We start from the raw sequence: 9,611 nt of genomic DNA, 5'->3' as shown, positions 1-9,611 counted from the left end.
ATAACTATTATTATTTACAATTTAATCCAAATATTTACAGTTTAGTCCATAATGACTCGTGATCATGTTAGAGATTTTAAATAATATATAAATTATTAAAAAACAATTTATCTTTCGAACCGCTCATCCAAAATTCACAAACCTTATATATTCGGAAAGCTCTTTCCGAAATCTACAAAAAGAGTACTCATATGCCTATATAATTTTCATTTTTAAAAAAATGTTAATTTACAATGGCGTGTACAACTATGTTTGACAGGGAATATAGGCACTGAGTTAAAGTAATGCATATTGCATCATTGCTACCTCTGCATGACCTCTAATAGCAATTAACGAATGACCTCTAACAGCAATTAACGCAGATTCAATGAGACATCGATATACTTGTTCAGGGGTGATGTGATTGGTAACCATCTGCTTCAGTAATTATCCTTCATACGTTCTCCACCCCGAGTTGCTTATCAAATTTCAATTTTCCAGAGCTACAGGAAGTTGATTGTTGAAAACATTGTAGATTTTATCACCACTTGGGTGTCTGCAGCTAAATACGAATATTAAACAAAACATTATGAACCACTTTGTACAGATAACAAAAAACCAGCTAGTAAAGAAAAAATTGTAGTTACATACATGTCGTCAAGATGTTCTTTGTAAATTCCATCGAAAGAAACATATAGAAATCAATATTCAGGTTATGCCATCCCATAAGTCACCCTCAATCTACGAGATCAAGTTCAATTGTCGATCATAATCATAGATTGAAAGTCAGGTCAAGGGTTTCATAATCCTAAAACTATGGTCAGCATCAAAAAGAATCAACATGTGCACAACCATGTACACATTAACAATAAACATTTGTACAACTATCTACACATGTTGTATAAGGAGTGAACCCTTTTCTAGACAAGACCAACAATTAAAAAGAAATGAGAATAGTTGTTCTGCAACATTTTGTTATCAGGCAAGCTCAAGCATAAACAGAGATGAAATGAAGTAGTTGTAATTAAACTCAAGCTATTATGTATAATGCTCCTATAGAAAGCTTACAAAGAAGCAAGACATTGTTTTACCTTAGCTTTATAATAAAATTTCAATTTAAACATGCAAGATTATGTTTATACTTCAAGTATCACAAAGAGCTTAAAATACTTCATTCCTGAGCTAAAGCTATCATCAAAAATTTGCAAGATATATGTTGATCAAAAAGGTTAAAACATGATGTTCTCTCCCTTACTTAATCACATTTATTTATTAAAAATCAACAGTTATACAATCATGTAAAAATTAGTGATCAAAGTGTGTACAATTATGTGCACATTAAGAATCAACGTGTGTATAACTATGTACACATTAAACAACATGTGCGCATATACATGTAGCAGTCATGGCACAATCCATAACGTTGTCAAGAAAAATATAGGATAGTAGCATATAACAGACTAGATTAATATTCATATACATAAAGGAGAAGTCACTCTCATGTCATAAGATATGATAACCATTCAATCACATTTTCTTTTAAATGGGTCATAGAGTACTAATATACGACGATTTTCTTAAGATCTTACATATCTTTCATTAGCCTAAACAAATAAATAATCAAGAACCCTACTGCGGAATTCAATAGAACACATAGGATCTTAAACAAAAGCTAGTTCAATAAAAGCTAATATAGATTACTATAAATCAACAGAAACGCAAACTCACAGAAAAAGGTTTGACACTTGCTCAATATATGAAAATCCCAAATGAGGAAAAAAAAGACTGACCTGTTCTTTTATGTTTTCTTCTTCATTACCTCTTTTGTTGCTGGGTTCTTGGCTTCTACATACATATAAATCTTTTCATATCAGCAAAATCAAGCCGACCATAACCATACACAAACTTATTTTTCATGGGAATTCCACTGGTTCACCAATATGTACAACCCTTCAAAACATGCATAAAACTGATCATTCATAACCACACACAAACCTAATTTTTCATGGAAATTATACTAGTGCACCAATGTGTACACTTACAAAACATGCATAAAATTGATCCTTCAAAACCCCCCACAAACCTACTTTTTCAGGTGTATTTATATGTACACACCTACAAAACCTGCATCAAATCGGTCATTTATACCCATACACAGACTTATTTTCATGGAAAATACACTGGTGCACCAACAATTATACCCCTTACAAAACATGCAACCAATCAAAAAGTATACACCTATAAACAATTCTATTTCATGGGAATCACAAAGGTGTACCAGTAAGTACACACCTACCGTCATTATATAAACACTAGAAATCCTCCTCAATTCACCAAAGCTAGTACCTTTCTAATCATCAAAATTCAAAAAATGAATAAAAAACTAAAGGGTTTCAATGAAAGTATAGGTACCACATGGCATATCCATAAGTTCATTCCATATGCAATTATAGCTAAAAACTGTTGATAACGTATTCAGACACAACTAAGAAACCATGTGTACGCAAAAAATGAGTAAAAATTTCCTAACAGTTGAAAGCATCACTTGGTTCCCTATTTCTGAAATTGCAGCTAAATGTTGCTACCGAATGCAGATATTAACGTAATTTGATACTTTATGCAAAATTAAACTTGAACAATAAAAACTATTAATAATCATCATGTGTACAATTACGACACATTAATAATAAAAAAGCGTAAAATTATGTACACATTGCAACAGGTGTACAACTATGCACACATTGATAATAAACAGGTGTACAACTATGTACACGTTAACAATCAACTGGCGTACACTAACAGCTTTAGCTCACGTATTTCCTTACATAAAATACACTTCTAATGAACACACCACAACAAGCTCATATGTCAATAAAAACATTATCTCAGAGAATATCAAGTGCTACATTTTTCTCTCACTTTGACAAAGACTAACATAAACTCTGATCTTACTTTAGCATCTATTAGTGTTCAGATGTCCAATCTCCGATATCAATAAACTAGATGTGAATCTATACGAGCCCCTTGCGATCATCTAGCATGTTAAGTACAAATCTAGCATATGATGAGTAACTTCAGTTAAGTTTGAAGTTAGATGAACTACTGATGGTTCACATACATGTCTCATGACTAGATCAGATAGATTGTTTTGAATCTCTGGATCCTTCATAGCCTTGGCCTGCACAATAAAAATAACACAATTGTTATCCAAACTCAAAACCATAATTTTTGAAGTACTTGCAAAGAATCTATTTTCTCAAGATGCTGAATACAAAAGAAGGTAGAGAAAACATATCAGATCTTCTCCCACCCTTCAAATCATCAGCACTGACATCACCATGTGTAAAACTGTGTACACATTAGTAATCGACATGTGTAAAACTATGTAGAAAGATCAGATCAGATCTTCTCTCACCCTTCAAATCATCAGCACTGACATCACCATGTGTACAACTGTGTACAACTATGTACACATACAGACTTGAATAGCAACAATGATTTAACTGGAGACGCATCAAAATTTAAAAGAAAAACACCTCCTGGATTACCCATAAGCGAATATATTGACTGAAAAATTGAACGATTTATTTACAATTTAGTTAGGGAGCATGAGAATCAAGATAATCGATCATTAGAATTATCTTAATTGAAGCATTAGTTAAAACAGTAAAATGTTTTTTTCTCGGCTTTAAAACACTAAACTCTTTTAAAAAGAAATTGCATATCAACATACCGGAACATGAGCATCAAGATAATGTTCTTCAGCATATCTTGCAGGGATCATATTTCCATAAACTTTACATCTTTCCGCATTTCAGGAGTAGTGTGCATAATTTTAAATCAGTATTTGTAGATGGACCTGCTCGGTCACTGAAAAACATTCAAAGATAATCAGTACATACGCCACCCACAACAGATTGTGGACAAACGATGTAATTACTATAGTTTTTAGAAGAATACATCCCTTTCTGCCACCAAATCATCTTGGTTTCTCAATCAAACCTCTAAAAACGATTATTTTGTTTAATTTATTAAAATGCATTGGGACATGAAATTGCCCGCGCTCTTAAGACAATCCATCATCAAACTAGGGCACAACAATATTCATTATGTAGATAATAACTACGCGAAACTGCTTTTAAGAAGATTTAAATTCTAACAAAATCCAGCTAACATGCCAGCCATACCAACAAAATGAATAACGGAAACAGAACAATTTTATAATATTCAGCTAAAATTAATCAAACCTAACAAACAAAAGCACAAAATCACAGTGATTTCCAAAATTATCCAAATCCCTACAATCCTGTTAATTCTTTATCTTTAAAATGAGATATTCAAAGAGAAAGTCTGGAATATGTTCAGTAGAAAATAACATATAGATGATCTCAAATCAAATTAGTGCAATTTTAACATCTGGTTGTAGAAGCATCAGACACAAATGCCATTCATCAATAGCCCCAAAAAAAATCAGAACATTTGTATTTTATACTTCAAACAAATCTCAGAATTTCCACATATTGTGATGTTATTATTACCCATTTGCACTTCAGTCACTACCACCTAAATCTCCTTCAAACTAGCTGACTACAATTTTCAGATCACTACCATGATAGCTCTTTGGTTTTGATAGTGAAAATATTCATATTTGTATCAACGGATGTTATGGTTTTCAATAATAATAACAATATGATCCATCTCATTGTCCACACACCCGTTTTAGATGGTAAAGAATTAGAGGTAATATGAAAACAAGTATTCAATCATATTAACACCCTAAACTCATGAACCAACTTATAAAAACCAGTAGAAGGACCGACTATATAATAGGTGCATGAGCTTACATTATGGCTTTTGCTTGAATGCATTACAGGATATATTTCAAAAACTTGTCACTATCTCGTAACTATGAAGTAAAGTATATCTGAGGGTACTATATTTCTGCCACCCAATCAACATCATACACAAAGCATTCAAGATTAAGTTAATGTACCTCCATTGTCATGGGAAGTGGCTACTTGACCATTGATGTCCACGAGTGACTAGCAAGACAAGAAGCATAATGATAATATCATGAGTTACTTGAGCATTGATGTCCACGAGTGACTAGCAAGACAAGAAGCATAATGATAATATCATGAGTACGCTAACAAATAAACTAAATGAAGGAATCATGTAAAACAAAAGCAAAACCAATTAACCTCGTGTAGAGCACTTTTGCGATCTTCTACTGGAAATATATCCACCAGGCCATAAGATGTATTACACGGTGCTTGAACATTGCGAATCTGAGACGTAATCGACAAGGGAGGTTTTGCATGTATATTATCATTTTTTTTTGCTTTGGTGACCCTGGACGCTTCTGGCAAACAAACACTGAATACAAAAATAAAATGAATGCCATAACAATCAGCATTACTAAGAATAGCTCGTGTGTTTTCTCCAAAACCCATCATTGAGTATGAAATCTATGCTAATCAACACAAAAAAAAACCTAAATCCATAAAAAAAATCACAAATGAGATCAAATTCATAGAAATTAAAGAAATCAGATGGATGCAATTACCAGTAATTGCTGATACTAGTGGATTACTCAAAATGAATCGCCATGAAACCAAAATTTACAATTCCTTCTCGGTTTATCCTCGATCAAAACTCTATTTAATTGAAAGATAACAAATGAAAACAAAAGAATACATAAAGCATCGTAAACGAAATTGTAATAAGATTTGAGAGGAAATATTAAAAACAAAACACTTATGTATAATTTAATGAATTTTGAATAAGATTTAGATGAAGTTTTACCAGATTTGTTTGTTTTGAAATTTTCTTCCAGAGATTCTTCGAGGTTGAGAGAAATGGGAAAGGTAGAGGAGCGTAAAATGATCTAAACCTGATCATGAATCGAATTCGATATGAGTTTTTATCAATTCCTATAACTGTCGTCTTCAACAGGAGTAGATATGGATATCTCTAGAGAGTTTCGACATATGAAACCAGGAAATTGAAAATGATTATGACGGATTTTGTTTTACGGGTTACTTTTGTCATCAAAAAAATCACATTTTGGACTAAATCGTTTAACAATGGACTGACTCGTTAAGGAATTGATAAATTTGGACCTCTTAGGACTAGGCCTGAGGGGACATGACTAGAATGTCTAAAGCCCAACTAATATGGGATTAAACGTCAATTTCTACAAGTTAAACAGTAAGCTTATGACATGAACTGTCTAAACTATCATCACTAACATAAACTAATTTAACGTCAAAATCAAACTACACATGCATATGGAACTAGCATGATCACGTTGGGATATGCTTGTGCATCTATAATACAAAACAGAATGGGTTTTTGAGCTTGGCCGGCCGGATAATATTTTGAGAGATAAACATTGCATCCGACCATCCCAGTCTCATCCCAGCGAAAGAAATCCGACGATCATCGTTTCTGTAACCCCTCTCATTATGTATCCAAATTTATTAATCTTTAATTATGGCATCATTTCTTAACTCAAGATATTCAAAGAAACATTAAATGAAATCATGATATATCATATATGCATTAATTGGATATAGTGGTGGCATGATGAATCTAATGGGAAATGAGATTTATTTATTTTTATTCGTAACTCATAAGTGAGATATGCAAACACACCATTACTTAAATGATTTTGTGTTCATTTTTGGATAATGTGTATGAATAATTTCACAATGTGTTTATAGACATTATTTTCGCTTAAAACAAAATTGAAAACTATCTTGCAAAGGAACACGATTGAAAGTCCGGAAAAAAAAAGAAAAATTACACCAATCAGATATCATATTAAAGCATTGCCGTTACGATACGAGCTATCTTTAGATATTTATTAGAACTCTCTGTTAACCTCATGCCGTGCCGTTACAACACGAGTTATTTCTAGTACATACTATGTCTAAAAGAATATGTCCATTAATTATTTGACTAGGTTTTACTGATTATTTTGAAGCCGCCATCGACCAATACACCGAGTGAACGGCATGGTGACTCTTAATTAAGAGACTAATCAACTAATCAAGTTAAGTTAAAATAGTAGGTATAACACCTTGTGAATGAGATCTTTAGCTAAAATCGCAAGTTTAACAATTGCCTCTGCAACATCGTGAATCCGACATATTATAGTCTTGAGGGCATTTCCATCAGGTACTTTATTTTTAAATTTATCGGTTTACTGCACCGCCTCTTCCGCAATGACCTTTTCCGCAATGAATTGTACGAGACCAGATATTTCTTATGCTATGAGTAGGTTAAGCAAGTATACTTGTAACCAGGGAAGATGCACTGGGATGCACTTATTAGAGTTCTAAGGTACTTTGAAGTACACAATGACCTTTTGTTTGAATTACGAAGGGTGTCCGGCCATCCATGAGGGATTTTGTGATGCAAACTGAATAAAAGACTCAGAAGATTTTAAGTCTACAAGTGGATATGTATTCACTCTAGCAGGTGCCTCTGTAGCTTGGAAGAGTTCCATAAAGACATGTATAGCTTTCTCCATTATGGAATGGGAGTTTATTATGTTAGATATAACAGGAGAGGAGGCGGAAAGAATTTTTTTGGAAGATATTCCTCTCTGGTATAGGCATGTGCCAGCTATATCTATACATTGTGACAGCAAAGCTACTATAGATAGAGCTAAGAATAGCTTGTACAAAATGAAGTTTGTACATATACGTAGAAAACACATTTTGAGAAAACTAATCTCAACATGCGTTATTTACATTGATCGGACAAGGTCCAAGGAGAATATCGCGGACCCTTTGAAAAAAGGTTTGTCCAAGGAGATAGTTAGTGGAGCATTGAAGGTGATGGGTCTTAGGGCTCAATAATTAAGCTTCCCATGAAGGATACTCAACCTTCCTGACTGGAGATCCCAAGATCAAGGTTTCCAATGAGACAACTAATTTGTGGTGGGTAAAGGTAAACAATATCAGAGAATTTGATTCTCTACCCTTCCCTATGGTGTAGATGTGACAATGTGACTGCATGCTTAAATAAGTCTTAATGAGTTCTATAGTATCAATTTAAGATTGAAGTAGGGTGTAGAAGTAAACACTCTTGATGGAACTCACCTATGTGAATGAGGAAGTGGTGCCGCTTCCTATGAGAATGGAAACCAATTCTCTAGAGCATTCTCAGAAACAGGATATGTCTAAGGCCAAATTGGAAAAAGCAGAACGAACTTAGCAATGCCAGGAGGATATCATGCGTGGTTGTTATCGCAAATTGCACTCGACACTAGCAATTCAAAAAATCGCGTTTAGAGCATTGCTCGGTCGAACTCATTATCCCAAGCTTGTTGTCAAATTTAGTTGTCAAAACTATATCTTGATTTCTAGTCTATTAATCAAGTCTCGGATTATGATAGAAGTGTGTAGTTGAGAATCGGATATCACTGCGTTCTAACGTTGAAGGCGAAGATCTACATGAGCATTGTAGAACTTCAACATAATAAGGTAAGTGAATACTGAACCACCTATTTCACAAGTTTTCACCTTCCTATCTTTGAGACATTGTCGCATGACTAAACTAGACAGTTATAGAAAGTTTATCTTGAATACTGTTCTCGAAATATGACTAAGCTTAAGAACATTTGTTCATACTTGATAAATTTGGTTAAGAGAATTTATTATTTGTAACCTAATTATGATTTAAGTTTTAATTATTTGAAAATAGCCTGGAACAGTAATATGTGTCATTGATGTTATTCAGGAATGTTTCGAATTGATTATTAGAGAGATATAAAACTGATGTTAATCTGGATACAGGGAAGTATGCATACCAGTTCACATAGCAGGAGAAATGTTATAAGTCAAGAGCCATAGTACGTGTACCGAGTACACGTACCAACGTAGCTATAATTCGGCAGCGACTTAATTTATGGTACGCATACCCGGTATCCATACCGTAAAAAGTCTGTTGATTGTAAACCAAGAAAGGTACACATACCATGTATGCAACCCAGAAAAGATATGTTGGTTTCAAAACCAAAACACGGTACGCATGCTCAATATACAACCCATAAAGATCTGTGAGTTCCTTAACTTGTTTTTGTCTTAAGGGTATCCATACCCGGTAAACGTACTATGACAAAGATATTCACGAACATGTACAATACACGTACCAGGTACACGTACTTACCCTGTCGAATATTTTCAGATGCATCAGAATTATTTCTATGAGATAACCGGCTTTTGAACAACTCTCTACAACACTATCTAGATATGTTTTATCATAAGAGTGTGATTCAAGAAAAGTCTTAAAGTGTTACATGAAAATAGTTAAGCTTATCGTTCAATTGGTTAACTTCGGCTAACCTACATGAACATTTCATTGTACGTAGTTCATTTACTGTCCATCCTAACCAGAGTGTATATTCTAGTATATTAATCTCAAGTCAAGTTTTTCATCTAACAGTGATTATTGATTGCTTGGTTACAAAGCTATCTTAGCTTAAACTTAAAGCAACCTTGACCTTGAAAGTATATAAAAGGAGAACCTCAACAACTGAGATCTTTGAATCCCTGACACTGTTCTTGTGTGTCCTAGTTGTAAACTAGAGCTTTGCTCTCCTTAAAACGCTTCTAGGGTTT

This window comes from Papaver somniferum, chromosome 1 (genome assembly GCF_003573695.1).
Source record: "Papaver somniferum cultivar HN1 chromosome 1, ASM357369v1, whole genome shotgun sequence".
NCBI classification, from domain to species: Eukaryota; Viridiplantae; Streptophyta; class Magnoliopsida; order Ranunculales; family Papaveraceae; genus Papaver; species Papaver somniferum.
Note: the sequence above shows the minus strand (reverse complement) of the source record.